This window comes from Myotis nattereri (genome assembly GCF_964212035.1).
Source record: "Myotis nattereri genome assembly, chromosome: 3".
Classification (NCBI taxonomy): Eukaryota; Metazoa; Chordata; class Mammalia; order Chiroptera; family Vespertilionidae; genus Myotis; species Myotis nattereri.
Genome location: NC_138077.1, coordinates 109,047,141 through 109,064,903, shown reverse-complemented (window position 1 = coordinate 109,064,903; position 17,763 = coordinate 109,047,141).

The following is a 17,763-nucleotide window of genomic DNA, read 5'->3' as shown; positions in this document are numbered from 1 at the left end:
ACCCCAATTCTTCAGGCCGGAGGCAGCACTAAGCACCAGTGACTTGACTCTGTTTCTTATCATATGTGCCTGGGATCGCTGATTCCAAGACCATTCACACTAAGAGCCAGTGACTCTAATTCTTGGTGCATGCGCACACAAGGATGCTGATTCTCAGTGCAACGCCGCATGAAGCAACAGAGACCCTGATACTAGATTCTTGGGGAACTCTGGCTCCTGGCACATGCTAGGGGGCTCTGATTTTCAACACACACCAGAAGGGTCTCTTTTTCGGTGTGGTGCAGGTGGGGTCCCTGATTCTAGGTGTACACAAGCCACACTGAGTGCTGGTAATGACTCTGGGCGAGCCTGGTGCCCACCAACCCACAAACAGCCACGCATCTTAGTGTTGGACCTCTTCAGTGACACTAAGGTGGTGAGAAGCTCCCACTGCACATGGCCCAGGCCCATGCAACTTGACCTTTGAACCTTCTGGTGGTAGTCAGAATGGGGAGATGACACAATCCCCGAGGAAAGAAAATGAGGAGTCACCAAGAAAGGAAATCAGTGAAATTGAACCATGCAACGTGACAGAAAAACAATTCAGAATAATGGTTGAACAATTCATTCTCCAGATGGATAATAAAGTCAACAACCTATATTAAGAATCAGGAAGAAATGAAAAGTGATATAGCTACAATCAAAAACACCATGGAAGGTTTCAACAGTAGACTAGAAGAAGCAGAGGACTGAATCAGTGAGTTAGAAGATAAGGCAGAGAAATAACTCAATCTGAACAGCAACTGGAGAAAAATATTAAAAAGGAAGAAGAGAACCTAAGGGAGCTTTGGGACAACAAGAAACGAAGTAACATATGCATAATGGGGCTGGAAGAAAGATAAGAAGAGCAGCAAGGATTAGAAAATCTATTTGAAGAAATAATGACAGAAAACTTCCCAGATATGGGGAAGAAAAATGTTACACAAGTATAGAGAGTCCCAAGCAAGAGGAATCCTAAAAGACCCACACCAAGACATGTCATAATAACAATGGCAAATGTTCACGACAAAGAGTGAACATTTTAAAGACTGCAAGAGAAACAGAGAGTTACCTAGAAAGGATCCCCCATCAGATTATCAAATGATTTCTCAACAGAAATACATCAAGCTAGAAGGGAATAGAAGGAGGTATACAAAGTGTTGCAAAGCAAAGGACTGAATCCAAGAATATTCCATCCAGCAAGACTATCAATCAAAACTGAAGGGTAAATTAGGAGCTTTGCAGAAAAAAAAAAGGCTAAGGGAGTTTATCACAACCAAGCCAGCAATGCAAGAAATGATAAAGAAAATGCTGTAAAAAGAAGAAATAAAACGGTCAGAAAGAACACAGGCACAAAAATAGAAATGACTACAAACAAGTACCTTGCAATAATAACTTTAAACATAAAGGGACTAAATGCTCTAATCAAAAGACATCAAGTGACTGAATGGATAAAAAGACATGATCAATATATATGCTGGTTACAGTAGACCCACCTCAGAACGAGGGACTTACACAGACTGAAAGTGAAGGGATGGAAAAATATCTTTCAGGCAAATGAAAATGTAAAAAAGAGCTGGGGTAGCAATACTTATATCTAACAAAATAGACCTCAAAGTGAAGGCCATAGCAAGAGATAAGGAAGGCCACTTCATAATACTAAAGGGACCCATACAACAAGAGGATATAACCCTGATAAACATATATGCACCCAATGCAGGAGCACCCAAATACATAAAATAAACTCCATGAAGATATCAAGGGAGAGATAGACAACAATACAATCATAGTAGGGGACTTAAACACACCGCTGACATCACTGGATAAATCCTCTAGAATAAAAGTCAGCAAATAAATAGCAATCCTAAATGTCTCACTAGATCAGATGGGCTTAATTGACATCTTCAGAACATTTCACCCGAAAGCTACGGAATATATGTTCTTCTCAAGTGCACATGGGACATTTATAAAAATAGACCACATACCCTAACTAGTTTGGCTCAGTAGATAGAGCTTCAGCCTGTGAACTCAAGGGTCCCGGGTTTGATTCTGTTCAAGGGAATGTACCTTGGTTGCGGGCACATGCCCAGTAGGGAGTGTGCAGGAGGCAGCTGATCGTTGTTTCTCTCTCATCGATGTTTCTAACTCTCTATCGCTCTCTCTTCCTCTCTGTAAAAATATCAATAAAATATATTTTTAAAAAATAGACCACAAATTGGGTCACAAGCAAAGTCTCCCCAAATTCAAGAATATTTAAATCATACCAAGCATCTTCTCTGACCACAATGGTATAATACTAGAAATAAACTATAATAAAAACAACCCAAAAAACTCAAACAATTTGAAGCTGAATAGCATGCTACTAAATAATTACTGGTTTACCAATGAGATCAAAGAAGAAATTAAAAACATCCTGAAAACTAATGACAATAAAAACACAACAATGCAAAATCTACGGGACACAATGAAAGCAGTCCTGAGAGACAATTTTATAGCTCTACAGGCATACCTCAAAAAGCAAAAAAAAAATGATAGAAAATCATCTAACTCTACAACTCAGAGAATTAGAAATAGAGCAACAAGAAAAGCCCAGAGTGAGCAAAAGGAAGGATATAATAAAGAACAGAGCAGAAATAAATAACATAGAGACCAAAAAAAAAAAAAATACAAAAGATCAATGAAACCAAGAGCTGGTTCTCTGAAAGGATAAACAAGATTGATGAACCTCTAGCCAGGCTCACCAAGAAGCAAAGAGAGAGGACCCAAATAAACATAATCAGAAATGAAAGAGGCAAAATAACAACAGACCCCACAGAAACAAAAAGAATTGTTAAAAAATACTATGAACAACTGTACTCCAACTAACTAGACAACCTGGAGGAAATAGACATATTCCTACAACAATACAGCCTTTCAAAACTCAATCAGGAAGATTCTAAAAATCTCAACAGGCCAATAACTATGGAAGAAATGGAAGAAGCCATCAAAAAGCTCCCAGCAAACAAAAGCCCGGACCAGATGGCTTCTCAGAGGAGTTTTACCAAACATTCAAGGAAGAACTAAAATAATTCCTCCTCAGACTATCCCAAAAATTCAAAAGGGAGGAGCACTTCCAAGCTCAATCTATGAAGCCAGCATCACCCTAATACCAAAACCAGGTAAAGACAACACAATGAAAGAGAATTATAGGCCAATATCACTCATGAACATAGATGCTAAAATCCTCAAAAAAAATCTAGCATATCAGATCCAGCAGTACATCAGAAAGATCATATACCATGACCAAGTAGGATTTTTCCCTGGGATGCAAGGATGGTACTATATCCACAAATCAATAAACGTGATACATCACATAAACAAATAGAGAGATAAAAATCACATAGTCATATCAATTGATGCAGAAAAAGCATTTGACAAAATCCAACACCCTTACTTGATAAAAACTCCCAGCAAGGTAGGATTAGAAGGATCATACCTCAACATAATAAAAGCCATATATGACAAACCCACAGCCAACATCATACTCAATGGTCAAAAATTAAAATCATTTCCCCTAAGAAAAGGAACTAGACAGGGATTCCCATTCTCACCACTCCTGTTTGACATCGTACTAGAAATACTAGCCATTATGATCTGACAAGAAGAAGAAATAAAAGGCATCAAAATTGGAAAAGAAGAAGTAAAACTGTCCTTAATCGCAGATGACATGATACTGTACATAGAAAACCCTAAAGACTCCATCAAAAAATTGTTAGACTTAATTAGTGAATTTGGCAATGTAGCAGGATACAAAATTAACACCAAGAAATCTATGGCATTTCTATACACCAATAGTGAATTAACAGAAAGAGAAACTAAAAAAGCAATCCTATTCACCGTCACACCAAAAAATTTAAGATACCTAGGAATCAACTTAACTAAGGAGGTAAAAGACCTATATGCGAAAAACTATAGGACACTGAAAAAAGAGACAGAGGAAGGCATAAACATATGGAAGAACATATCGTGTTCATGGATTGGTAGAATCAACATCATCAAAATGTCCATACTACCCAAAGCAATCTATAGATTCAATGCAATCGCCATTAAAATACCAACAGCATATTTCACAGATGTAAAGCGAACATTCCAAAAATTCATGTGAAATAAAAATAAAGACCTCGAATAGCTGCAGCAATCCTTAGAAAGAAGAACAAAGTAGGTGGGATCTCAATACCAGGTATCAAGTTGTATTATAAAGCCACTGTTCTCAAAATTGCCTGGTACTTGCACAAGAACAGACATATAGATCAATGGAATAGAACTGAGAACCCAGATATCAACCTAAACCACTATGCTCAATTAATATTCGACAAAGGAGGCAAGCACATACAATGGAGGCAAGACAGTCCCTTCAATAAATGGTGTTGGGAAAATTGGACAGATCCATGCAAAAAGATGAAACTAAACCACGAACTTACACCATACACAAAAATAAACTGAAAATGGATAAAGGACTTAAACATAAGACAGGAAACCATAAAATTTTAGAGTAATCCACAGGCAGCGAAATCGCAAACATATGCTGAAGGAATCCTTTTTCACTGCTGGTGGGAATTCAGACTGGTACAGCCACTGTGGAGAACAGTATGGAGTTACCTCAAAAACTAAAAATGGAACTCCCATTTGATCCAGTGATCCCACTTCTAGGAATATATCCCAAGAATCTAGAAACACCAATCAGAAAGGATATATGCACCCCTATGTTCATAGCAGCACAATTCACCATAGCTAAGATTTGGAAACAGCCTAAGTGCCCATCAGCAGATGAGTGGATTAAAAAACTCTGGTAAATCTACACAATGGTATACTACACTGGGGTAAAAAGAAGGAATCCTGGCCATTTGCAACAGCATGGATAGAACTAGAGAGCATTATGCTAAGTGAAATAAGCCAGTTAGAGAAAGATAAATACTACATGATCTCACTCATTTGTGGAATATAGTGAACAACATAATCTGATTAACAAAAACAGATCCAGAGACAGAGAAACATTGATGAGACCATCAAACCTCAGAGGCAAGGTAGGGAGGGTGGGGGTAAGGGGAAGAGATCAACCAAAAGACTTATATGCATGCATATAGGCCTAACCAATGGACACAGACAATACAGTTTGAGATCATGAGGGGGGGTATGGGGGTAATGTAGGGATAAGGATACATATGTAATAACTTAATCAATAAAGAAATTTAAAATAATATGAGATCAATGTATGGCTTTGACTACTGATTTTTCAGGTTTCCAAGTAAGTTCCACCTGGTCCACAATACCTTCCATATCACTTCAAGTTCTCACAGAGATACTGTCTGCCCTCATACTTTAACACTTCATTCTTCATTAATCACTCTTTTGTCTTAAAGTTTTTCATGCAAAATTCTTATGAGGTCCTAAAGTTTTAATGTTTTTGCATTTTCCACAAATATTAACACAAAGCTAAGTACCTCAAGGCCCTGGGTAGACATTTTATAGTTTGATGTTAATGCACATACACAGCAACCTACCACATGCCTATGTCTATAAATTGTGTTCAACCCATTATAAAAGTACTCTGTATGTATACATATTTACATATATCTACACTAATAAAAGAAAAACATGCAAATCGGTGTCACTCCACTACGACCACCAGCCAATCAGAGCAACTATGCAAATTAACCCAACAAAGATGGTGGTTAATTTGAATAAGCAGGCATGGAAAGAAGACTGAAGGCTCCGGCGGGAGTGAAGACTGAAGACTGAAGACTGAAGACTGAAGTCTGCAGACTAAAGACTGAAGAGGCTTGGCTTCTCCACTGTGGCCGGACCAAAGGCCTGGGTCCCAGGTGCCGGAGAAAAACTGGTGCCGGCAGCCAGGGGAAGGAAGGCCTATTGTGCAAATCTTCGTGCAACAGGCTTCTAATATATATATATATATCACAGGGGCAGGGAGTCCCTCAGCCTCATCTGTGCCCTCTCACGTTCCGGGACACCTCTGGGGATGTCCAACGCCAGCAGTTAGACATCCCTCTTCCAATCTGGGATGCTGCATGCATCAGTGACCATACTTTTTATACATGTGAAAGACATCTTGCTGTTGCATGGGCAGCTACATCTTTTTGCCCTGATTATAAAAAGTAGTACATAACATGATCCTTCTGAAGCAATAGTACCATTTTCCCCATCTTATGGGTGGAAAAACTGAAGCAGAGAGAAGTAAGTAATTGTCTTTGTCACACAGTTATAAGTGTCAGAATCAGGCTGACCACAAAATGTATAAGCTAGAGTCCATGCATGTCATCACTGCAACATCCTGTTTTTTCAGTGTTAGCCTTGCCAGGTTTTAATTTTTAAATCTAAGAGACTGTCCCCAATATATAGGGTAGGGTCCCTAGGCCTGGCCAGAGATCAGAACTGATCTGTGGGGCAACTGGAGGGGTGATCAGGGTTCCCCACTGGCACCCATCTTGTCTGGTGGCCTGGCACTGCCCACTGGCTGGCCTCACACCCGACCACCACTGGTTGCCTCCCTCTGTAGGGCGACCAGTGGGCCGAGCAATCGGGAGGCACCCGCTAGCACCCACCTTGGCTGGTGGTCTGGCTCCACCCTCTCACCAGCCCCCACTGGGCCAGTTCCTGCATTGAGTGTCTGGCCCCTGGTGGTCAGTACACAACATAGTGACCAATCCTTCTGCCAGTCATTCTCTGGTTCAGTTGATTTGCATATTAGGGTTTTATTATATAGGATAGTCTTTTTATATATATTATCTTAATAATTTTTAATATTTTTTAGTATGAATTTTAAATTAATATTTAAATTGTTAAACTTTCAAGAATTTTGCAAGTCAATGTTAAAACACAGCCATTAAAAATTAAGTTGTTTTTAAATATAAATTACCTTATATATTTAAAATTATCAAAATAAATTTTCTTAAAGACAAAGTTAATAAATACACAAAATCATCCTTGCCTAGTTATTTGCCACATTTTACTAATATCTTGATCTTCAGTTTATTTACATCTATCATATCACTAGGGTGGAAATAAATAATTGTGCTCAACTGGGCATCCCTTCCCAACTCTGCTTTAAGTACATCATATTGGTGGCTTGAAACTGGCTAAGGTGGAGTGTTCACACCATGAAATTTTTTTAAATGCCATAAAATAGGCCTTTTTATTTTGTTGATTTTAATGTTTATGTTGTCAAATGCTGATTAAAATTAAAAGTATAACATGTCTATAACCAAGACATTGTGCATAACACATAAAATTGAAGAAATATTCTTTTAATTTTTAAAAGTTTTTATCTTATTCAGCAAGAACGTTGCCTAACAAGGGAGTTCCAATATTTTCATCATTGGTTCATTTTTGTCTTACCATAAACAAAAATATCAACTAAGAGTCATGGAAAGATATTTGTTCATCAGCTGCAACTGTAGTGTGCCTGCAGATAAGAGTTCAGCAAAAGTTAAAGAAATCATTCTGTGAAAATCAATTGGCTATATAAAATTTGTAATAAAGAATATTGCATATTTTATTATTTTTAAGTTGTGCATTATATATTCTTTATATCTAACAACTTTATAATATGTGTATATATGTATAGATATACATAAATTTTTTATAAAACAAAATTTTAAATTTATAATGAAATAAATGTATATATGTTTATACACATGCACATGAACTTTTTCATGGAACAAGTTATTAAACATTTTCCAGCATAGTACGGCGTAGGATAATTGTTTACCATGAAATTCCCAGGACTCAATCCCTCAGATTCTAAACCAGTGCATCTGGGGTGAGGCCCAGGAATCTTTTCTTAAAACATTTCTTTTCTACAGTATGAGCCTTAGGTATGATTAAGGAGAAGAGAAAAATAACAGAATGAAATATATCTTGTTTGAGTTTAGAAGAGTTCTAGATATCAGTAAATGCTTTCTTTAAGAAGAAATCTACAGGTACCAATAAAAGGGGTTACATTCTCTCTTTGAGGATGGAAAATAATCTATGTTCATGATTTTCCACTGGGTATTAGACAAAGAAAATCTATTTTGTAAATTAAGATTAAAATATTTTTCTTCAAAAAATGCTTATTTCCTATATTATTCATTTAACACTGCCACTGCAGTCAAAACCAGTATGAAAATAAGAAGCTATTTCAGAATTATTCGTGAAATATGAATGTTTATTAAACTGTTTTTTAAGATTTTTAATTGATTTTTAGAGAAAGAGGCGGAGAGAGGGATGGAGAGAGAAATATGAATGTGAGAGTAAGACATCAGTTGGCTACCTTCTGCATGCCCCCTACTTGGAATCAAACCCAAAACCCAGGCATGTGCCCTGACCAGGAATTGAACTGCCAACCTTTCCCTGAACTAACAATGCCCAACTAAGCCACACTAGCCAGGCCTATTATAAGGTTTTTTAAATATTATTATTCTAGAAAACTAATACTATTGACAGTTGTTTTCAACCCTAAGGTAAAGATAGATCACAGAATGTTGTACTAAAGTATTCTCTATTCAGAAAACTTACCTATAACTCACCATTGAAATTTATAACTTCCATATTTCTAATTGCCCCTTTACTATTTTATCAATATTTCCACTCCCATAGTGAAAAATATTTTGAAACTTTTTCTCCTGGTTTCATGATGTGATAACCTTAGATTATGACAATCTAAATGACTTTATCCATACACATGGGTTTTGAAAACAGTTCTAAATAAATCATCTAGTCATTTCTGATGAGAAGCCATTAGATATCCAATTACTGATTCCATTCAACTCTGCTACTCCCTTTTATGTGTTTACATAAAAATCCCTTGTAATGCTATGTTCTTATTGTTCAATAGTTCCCTGCATATAAATGTAAAGAAGGGAATAGTGAGCCTGCCCAGAAAGGCCAGCAAAAACATTTAAATGGATAAAGAAAGGTATTGATACACTTACCAGAATTCTTACAAAGAGATGGACAGTAACTCATCAAGTAAATTCAAACCTATTTCTTCACTTCTCCCCAAAATAAAAGGCACATACTGCACCTCCATAACTAATGTTATACATTCACTGTCCCAATGAATTGCACATGGGAACATAATCATTATTTGGATGAAATATAACATAGTGGCCTTGCTATGATTAGATGCAGTTACCTTTAAAAGGCCAGATTCTCTGATTCCAACATGGGGCCCGCAGGACTGGAGTGAGGGAGAAAGAGTAGGGGATGGAGGGAGTGAGAGAGCATTTGTAGACGTGTGTGTGTGTGTGTGTGTGTGTGTGTGTGTGTGTGTAGAGGGGGGGGCAGTCTGATCATGCAGGAGTCTCGAGGGAGTGTGGTTCAGGCTCTCCTGGCCAAAGAGCCCCTGCTACTGCCACGAGCACTCATTGGGCATAGCTGTGGCTCAGAAACCACAACGCCATCTTGAAGGGTTTACAAGGTCCTCCGTGGAAGGAGGCTGCCAGGTGCAGCAGTGGCTAGGCAGCCAACCTTGCTACCATTAGGACTCACCATGGCTTGAGCCCGAAATCACATGCACCCCACCTTGTGCCCACAAAGATCACAACCAGCACTCTCATGCCTGCAACAGATTCTGGCAGGGCCTTTGTGCTCCTGGCAACACATCCAGCCTGAAACCGTGTGCCTGGCAGGACACAGTGCCACCACCCTGCGACCACCACTGACGTGTCAGGGCTCTTGCCCTCTGTGTACTCACCTACTGCCACTGCTACTGTGCTGCCACTGAAGCCCTAGAGTCCAGTAGCTGGGCTCCAAAGCCAGGCTTCTGGGGCAGGAACTACATTGAAAGCCATGAGATGGATGTAGCTTCCCCTGACCTGAACCTATTGAACTGAGGACCGGAGGAGACTGAAGAGGCTGCAGATCTGTAGGTGAGACTAGAAGGACTGGGACTGAGAGAGGAGGCTTCCAGGACACTAGCTGTGCAGACTGCAGAGTGAATGAAGCAGTGGAAGCTTGGGGCTGAAGTCTCTGGATAGAGTAGCACTAGCGCCTGTCATGCTGCAGCCTGGGAAGCTCCTCTGACCAGTAGGAAGGACCACACAGTGGAGCTAAGGGCCAGCATACATAGGAGGGGTCTGAAGAACACACTTAACATTCAATCTGGGGGGCCTTCTATTTCTTGGAGGAACTTATGCAGGTGAGCAGAAAGGAGGCTGGTTAGTAGGTCCAAGAATATCGACCCTGCCCTCCTAGAATTCAGGAGAGGTCTCCTCTTTCCATTCAGCAAAACAGCTGCTTCTGACTGACCTTCAGTGACTGAACATAAGGGGGAACACCCTGGGGCATGAAATCTGTGCCCCTGCAAGTGACAGAGAGGAGGTGTCAGGAAACCAGACAGAATTGAAGCATTAGAAGGAGAAGAAGGGCCCACACCCTCTTCTGCAAGCCTCTGTTGCCACCCCCAATATGTGTTTGATCAAACCATCCCAGTCAAGAACAAGAAACCTTCATAAAGCCCAGCTCCATGGGGGAAGGAAGTAAAGCTTAGAACAGGGTCAATCAAGGCATGGGGCTCGAGGCAGACCCAGCCACTGGGCTAAAGAGTCCCCACCTACTGGACTACTAAGGGCTTCAACTCCTTAGACCTCAATCAGGTTGCTCAGGGCCAGAAAAGGATAATAACTCAGAATGACCTGCAGAAGAGCTTCCAGGGGGTCCAGGATAGACCAGATTCAACAACATCACAGCAAAATCTAGTGAGCTACACAAAGAGTGGACCCAAAGATTTTTTAGTGTGTGATTATGTGTGGTTTTTTTTCTTTTCTTTTCTTTTCTTTTGTTTGTTTTTTGGTGTGTGTGTGTGTGTGTGTGTGTGTGTGTGTGTGTGTATGAATTCTTTTGTTTTTTGTTGTTTGCTTGTTTTTCCACTTTTTAAAATTCTTCTCTTTTTCTTGCATATCTCTAATTTCTCTTTTCCCTTTGATTTGATTCTACTTTTATCTATTCTTATTATTATAAACTAGAGGCCCGGTGCACGAATTCATGCACAGGTGGGTTCCCTCAGCCTGGCCGGCGATCAAGGCCCATCAGGGGGCTGGCTGGCTGTGGGGAGGGGTCATGAGAGGTTGGCTTGTGGGAGGGTAGGGGCTGCAGTAGGTTGGCTGTGAGAGTGCACTGACCACCAGGGGCCAGCTCCTGCATTGACTGTCTGCCCCGTGGTGGTCAGTGTGCATCATAGCTACTGGTTGATGGGTTTTTCCAGTCATTCTGGTTGTTGGGTCATAATGGTCACTTAGGATTATATATATATATAGATTTTTCTTATTTCATTTTGTTTTTCTCTTTTTTCTCATTTTTCCCATTTTACATTTTCTATTTATATCTTATATCCATTATCACTACATTTTAAATTCATTATTTTATGTGACTTCTTTTCTGTTTCCTTTTATTTTTTCCTCTTATACTAGTTCTTTTAGCTTCCTCTTTGCTTCCATATAGCCATTTCTTCCTCTTTCTCTCTTTTCTTATATCCCCTGTAAGTCTTTGTGTGTATTTTACTATTCAATTTTGTTTGTTTGTTTGTTTTGCTTTGCTTTTCTTTCTCTTCTTTTTTCTTCTTATTATTTCCTGTTGTTGTTGCATTGAGTAGCTTGATGTTTGTGGTATTTTTGTTTTGGTCCTATTTTGTCTTATTCTGTTCTGTGAGCACCTGTATAATAGCTGGAATGACAATGTTGGCATTGAATCATACTGGCAGCCAGTAGGAGGGGAGACAGCTCTCACAAATGGGACATCAACAATCAAGTCCCAAGTACAACAGGAGAACCCAAATAAGGCATACAAGGGGTATTCCTAGAGAATTCAGCTAAGGTGAACAAAGAGACTGCACCATTTGACTCCTCAAGACACTTTCAACATAAAACTCCCCCACAAAGACTGGGAGGCATAACAGTTCTAATACATAGAAGCAAAAGAAAACAACTAAACTGGGGAGACAAATAAACAAGCCCCAAATGAAAGGGGAAAAAAAAGGAATCTCCAGAAAAAGAATGAAATAATATGGAGACAAACAACCTATCAGACATAGAGTTCAATGCAATGGTTATAAAGATTCTTAAGGAAATTAGTGTAACTAAAATAGCATATAAAGGGAAACAGAGGCCATGAATAATAATCCAACAGAGAAGGAGACAAAAGGTGGCTTAATAGGCAGGCATGTCCCTAGCCTTATCCTGGAGCAGATAGAAGGAGCATCTAAATCAAATAACATCCACCTGGAATTGGCAAAGTAGACGCAGCTGGTGAGACAATTCACAGCCAATAAGTGCAGAGGCTGCCTGGAGAATGGTAAGATCGGGGATCTGGGCTGGAGAGAGTTGCAAGACTTCCAAGCTGAGAGGGTCAGAAGGAAGCCACACAGCACCAAGTCCTTCTCCCTTGGAGATAGGCATAACATCTGACTATGGAAAGAAAATCCACAGGGCTGCTGGTAGAAGGGGATTCTAGATCTAACTCTACAGCCATGAGAGGCTGAGCCCAGAGTGGGCAGCCTGAAGAACTGCCCAAGCCACATGGTGCCAGGGGAGAGAAACTCGCAGTGGTACAGTTGTTTTCCCTCATTTTGGTCTTTGCTTTTATTTGTAAAACCCAGTTCATAGAACATTTCAAATACAAACACTCACCTGTGGCTGAGGTGCAGGTGGAGGTGTGGACTTGTGGAGTCTAGACAGAGGCTATGGAGAAGACAGGTTCGGGAAGAGGTGACCAGAAGTCCAGCACTATGACATTCCTGACACTCTAGACCTAAGCAGCCATTTTCTCCTGAAGAGGTAGCCCCTCCCAGCAGTCTCAAGACAACCAACACAGCCACACCCAGACTACACCCTGAATGATACAAAGGAGACAAAAAATCTTAATAGCCCCTAAGTGCCCTCAGGGACTGGGTTGAAGAGCGGCCTTCCAGTCCTGGAAAGCGATAACAGCAACTTCCCTAACTATAGCCCTGTCAGAAACTGCCGCTTGAGACATTAAGATTGACAGTGGGCAGACAGACTAAGTGGGCAGATTGGTCTTGCCTGCTGGCAGTCAAGGCAGTGGAGATAGACATAATAGGGGAGTTGGAACTTCAACATGGTGCTGATTACCTAACAGGAAACTGAGAAGTGCCAGACAGTACAGAAGAGTGGAATCTTAAACCAGCCCCCATGGGGCATTAAAACTTGGCTGAAACCAATCACACTTCCCTTTTTAAAATTTTATCTTTTATTTAAAAATTTATTTAATTTTATTTGGGTTTTTTATTTGTTTCTTTATTTTTGATTTTTTTATCATTATTTTTTCATCATTCTATTTTTATTTTTTATTGTTATTTTATCTTTTTTTATTTCTCTTTTCTTCTTATCCACTCATCCTCTTTCTATCTCCTCTATACTGAACTGAGGCTCCCCCCCCACCCATATTCATTCAATTCCCTAACCTTAATTTCTGTATATAAGCTCTGCCTCTACAGATTCTGTCCCCACCCTCTCTTCTGGGTGTTTGTTGTTTGCATTATTGGTTCATCTGTTTGTTCTGTGCTGTTTTCACCATATATATTTTTTCTTCCTTTTTCTTCTTTTACTTTTCTCTCTTACCATTTTTTCATTCCTCGATATCATTTTTGCCCTCTTTTCTTTCCCCTAATTATCTTTTCTCTGGTGCTCACTAATATTGGGGTTATTGGTGTTAGGAGTACATTAGTCTCTTGTTCCCTTTGTGTCATGTCTTGACAAGCTGTATTTTGTGCTGCTTGGTCAATGTGGTAGAGAGCAAGCCACATAACCAGACACCTTGAGAGGAGACTCCATCCACAAATGGGACAATAACACTCAAGACTCAACTACACCAAAAAAACCCAAATATCCCAAGTAGGAGGCATCCCTAGATTGCCAAGCCCAGAAGAGCAGGGAGATTGCATCACTGGGTCCCACAAAACATCCATTATATATAAGAAACTTAAAAAATATGGGTGGCAGAGCAGTTTGATCTGACATGTAGAAATAATCACAAAGGAACAGCAAAAATGGAGAGACAAAGGAAAAACCCCATTTGAAAGAAGAGGAGGAAAAAACAGAAAAGGAAAGAAATGAAATCGAGGCAAGCAATTTGTCAGACAGAGAATTAGGAGCAGTGGTTTTAAGGACACTGAAAAGGATGGAAGACAAATTCATATGTGTAAGAATCAAGAGGAAATGAAGAATGACATAGCCACAGTACAGAGCACAATGGAAGGCTACAACAGTAGACTAGAAGAAGATGATAAAATCATCAGTGAGTTAGAATAGCAGTTGCCAACCTTTTGAACCTCATGGACCACCAGTGGTCCACAGACCACAGGTTGGCAACTGCTGAGTTAGAAGACAAGGTAGAAAAAACCACCCAAGCATAGCAGCAACTGGAAAGAAAGCTTAAAAAACAGGAGGAGATCCTAAGGGAGCTTTGGGAGAACACGAAATTAAACAACATCCACATAATAGGGGTGCCAGAAGGAGGAGAAGCTGAGCAAGGAACAGAAAACCTGTTTGAAGAAATAATGACAGAAAATTTCCATGATGTTGAAACTACAATTGCCGTACAAGTCCAAGAAGCACATAGAGTCTCAAACAAGATGAACCCAAAAAGATTAACAAGACACATAATTAAAATGGCAAACATCAATGACAAAGTGAAAATCTTAAAGGCTGCCAGAGAGAGACAGAAAGTTACCTACAATGGATCTCCCCTTAGATATCAATGGATTGCTCAACAAAAAAACATCAGGCCAGAGGAGAATGGAATGAAATATACAAAGTTATGTAAAGAAAAGGAATGGATCCAAGAATACTATACCCAGCAAGGATATCATTCAAAATTGAAGGTGAAATCAGTAGATTCACAGACAAAAAAGGGTTAATGGTGTTTATTACCACCAAGCCAGCAATGCAAGAAGTGCGAAATGGACTGCTGTAAAAAGAACAAATAGAAAGAGAAGAAGGAACACAGGCAAAAAAAGAAAAATGGCAACAAACAAGTACCTACCAATAATAACCTTAAACATAAATGGATTAAATGCTCCAATCAAAAGACCAAAGGTAGCTGAATGCATAAGAAAACATGACCCTTATATTTGCTGTCTAAAGGAGAGCCACCTCCGAACAAAGTACTCACACAGATTGATAGGGAATGGATGGGAAAAAAATTTCAGGCAAATAGAAATGAGAAAAAATCTGGGGTTGCAATACGTATATCTGACAAATAGACCTCAAAGTGAAGGCGATAACAACAGATAAGGAGAGCCACTTCATAATACTAAAGGGAGTAATTCAACAAGAGGATATAACTCTGGTAAACATATATGCACCCAATACAGGAGCACTTAATACATAAAAAATATTTCTGGATAATATCAAGTGAGAGATCGAAAGCAATACAATTATAGTACAGGACTTTAATACCCCATTGACACCACTGGATAAATCCTCTAAACAAAAAATCAGCAAAGAAACAGCAATCCTAAATGACTCACTAGATCTGATGGACTTAATTGAAATCTTCAGAACATTTCACCCCAAAGCCACGGAATATACATTCTCCTCAAGTGGACATGGGATATTTCCAAAGATAGACCACATATTAGGACACAGGTAAAGTCTCTTCAAATTCAAGGAGCTAGAAATCACATCAAGCATCTTCTCATATCAAAATGGCACTAAATTAGAAATCAACTACAATAAAAATAATCCAAAAAAATCAAACACTTGAGCGTTAAATAACATGCTATTAAGCAATGATTGGTCTACCAAAGAGATCAAAAAAGAAATAAAACAAATATGAGAGAAACCAAGATGGCGGCATAGGTTAACGCTGGAGATTGCTGCCTCGAACAACCACTTCAGAGATATAACTAAAGGACAGAACAGACATCATCCATAACCACAGGAAGGCTGGCTGAGTGGAAATTCTACAACTAGGAGGAAAGAGAATATCATACCCAGACTCAGAGGAGGCGCAGTGCTGAAGTGAAATACTCAGGTGCGGAGTGCGCGCGCGGAGCGGGCTGGCGGCGGAGGGCTCGGTTGTTGTTTTCAATCGGGGGGGAGTTTCAGACTCTGAGCTCCAGATCCCGGCGAGTCTCTAGGGACCCAGACTCAAACGGGAGAAGCGGGACTGTCTGGCTTCGGTCAGAACTCGAAGGCAGCTTTCTCTCCGAGGTTTGCAGCAGTTGCTGGGACTCTGAGAGGCAGAGCCCCTAGGGACGGAACTGAGAGCAGCCATAACTGCCCTGTAGATCCCCGGGGACCTGCCCCACCCAAGCCCTGCGCAGCGCCATTTGCTGGATAGCCTCAGGCAAAGGCTAGATTAGCACCGCCCTAGAGATCCAGCACAGAAGCTCTCCCACTGCAGACACAGCTGACTCTCATAGCCAGTTAGCCTGGAGGTCAAATCACCCCTGGTATTACCGACAACAATCAAGGCTTAACTACAAGACTGCGCACAAAGACCACTAGGGGGTGCACCAAGAAAAGATAAATAAATGCGGAGACAAAGAAACAGGACGCAAATGTCAGAAATGGAAGATATAGAGCTCAAAACCACACTTTTAAGGTCTCTCAAGAACTGTCTAGAAGCTGCCGATAAACTTAGTAAGGCCCTCGAAAAGACTGGTGAGACCGCCGATAAATGTAGTGAGATCCTCAAGAAATCTAATGAGACCCTCGATGTTATGATAAAGAACCAACTAGAAATTAAGCATACACTGACTGAAATAAAGAATATTATACAGACATCCAACAGCAGACCAGAGGAGCGCAAGAATCAAGTCAAAGATTCAAAACACAAAGAAGCAAAAAAACACCCAACTGGAAAAGCAAAATGAAAAAAGAATCCGAAAATACAAAGATAGTGTAAGGAGCCTCTGGGACAGCTTCAAGCGTACCAACATCAGAATTATAGGGGTGCCAGAAGATGAGAGAGAGCAAGATATTGAAAACCTATTTGAAGAAATAATGACAGAAAACTTCCCCCACCTGGTGAAAGAAATAGACTTACAGGTCCAGGAAGTGCAGAGAACCCCAAACAAAAGGAATCCAAAGAGGACCACACCAAGACACATCATAATTAAAATGCCAAGAGCAAAAGACAAAGAGAGAATCTTAAAAGCAGCAAGAGAAAGAAACTCAGTTACCTACAAAGGAATACCCATACGACTGTCAGCTGATTTCTCAACAGAAACTTTGCAGGCCAGAAGGGAGTGGCAAGAAATATTCAAAGTGATGAATGCCAAGAACCTACAACCAAGATTACTTTATCCAGCAAAGCTATCATTCAGAACGGAAGGTCAGATAAAGAGCTTCACAGATAAGGAAAAGCTAAAGGAGTTCATCACCACCAAACCAGTATTATATGAAATGCTGAAAGGTATCCTTTAAGAACAGGAAGAAGAAAAAAAAGGTAAAGATACAAATTATGAACAACAAATATGCATCTATCAACAAGTGAATCTAAGAATCAAGTGAATAAATAATCTGGTGATCATAATAGAATCAGGGACATAGAAAGGGAATGGACTGACTATTCTTGGGGGGGAAAGGGGTGTGGGAGATGCAGAAAGAGACTGGACAAAAATCGTGCACCTATGGATGAGGACAGTGGGTGGGGTGTGAGGGGGGAGGGTGGGGCGGGAATTGGGAGGAGGGGAGTTATGGGGGGGAAAAAGAGGAACAAATGTAATAATCTGAACAATAAAGA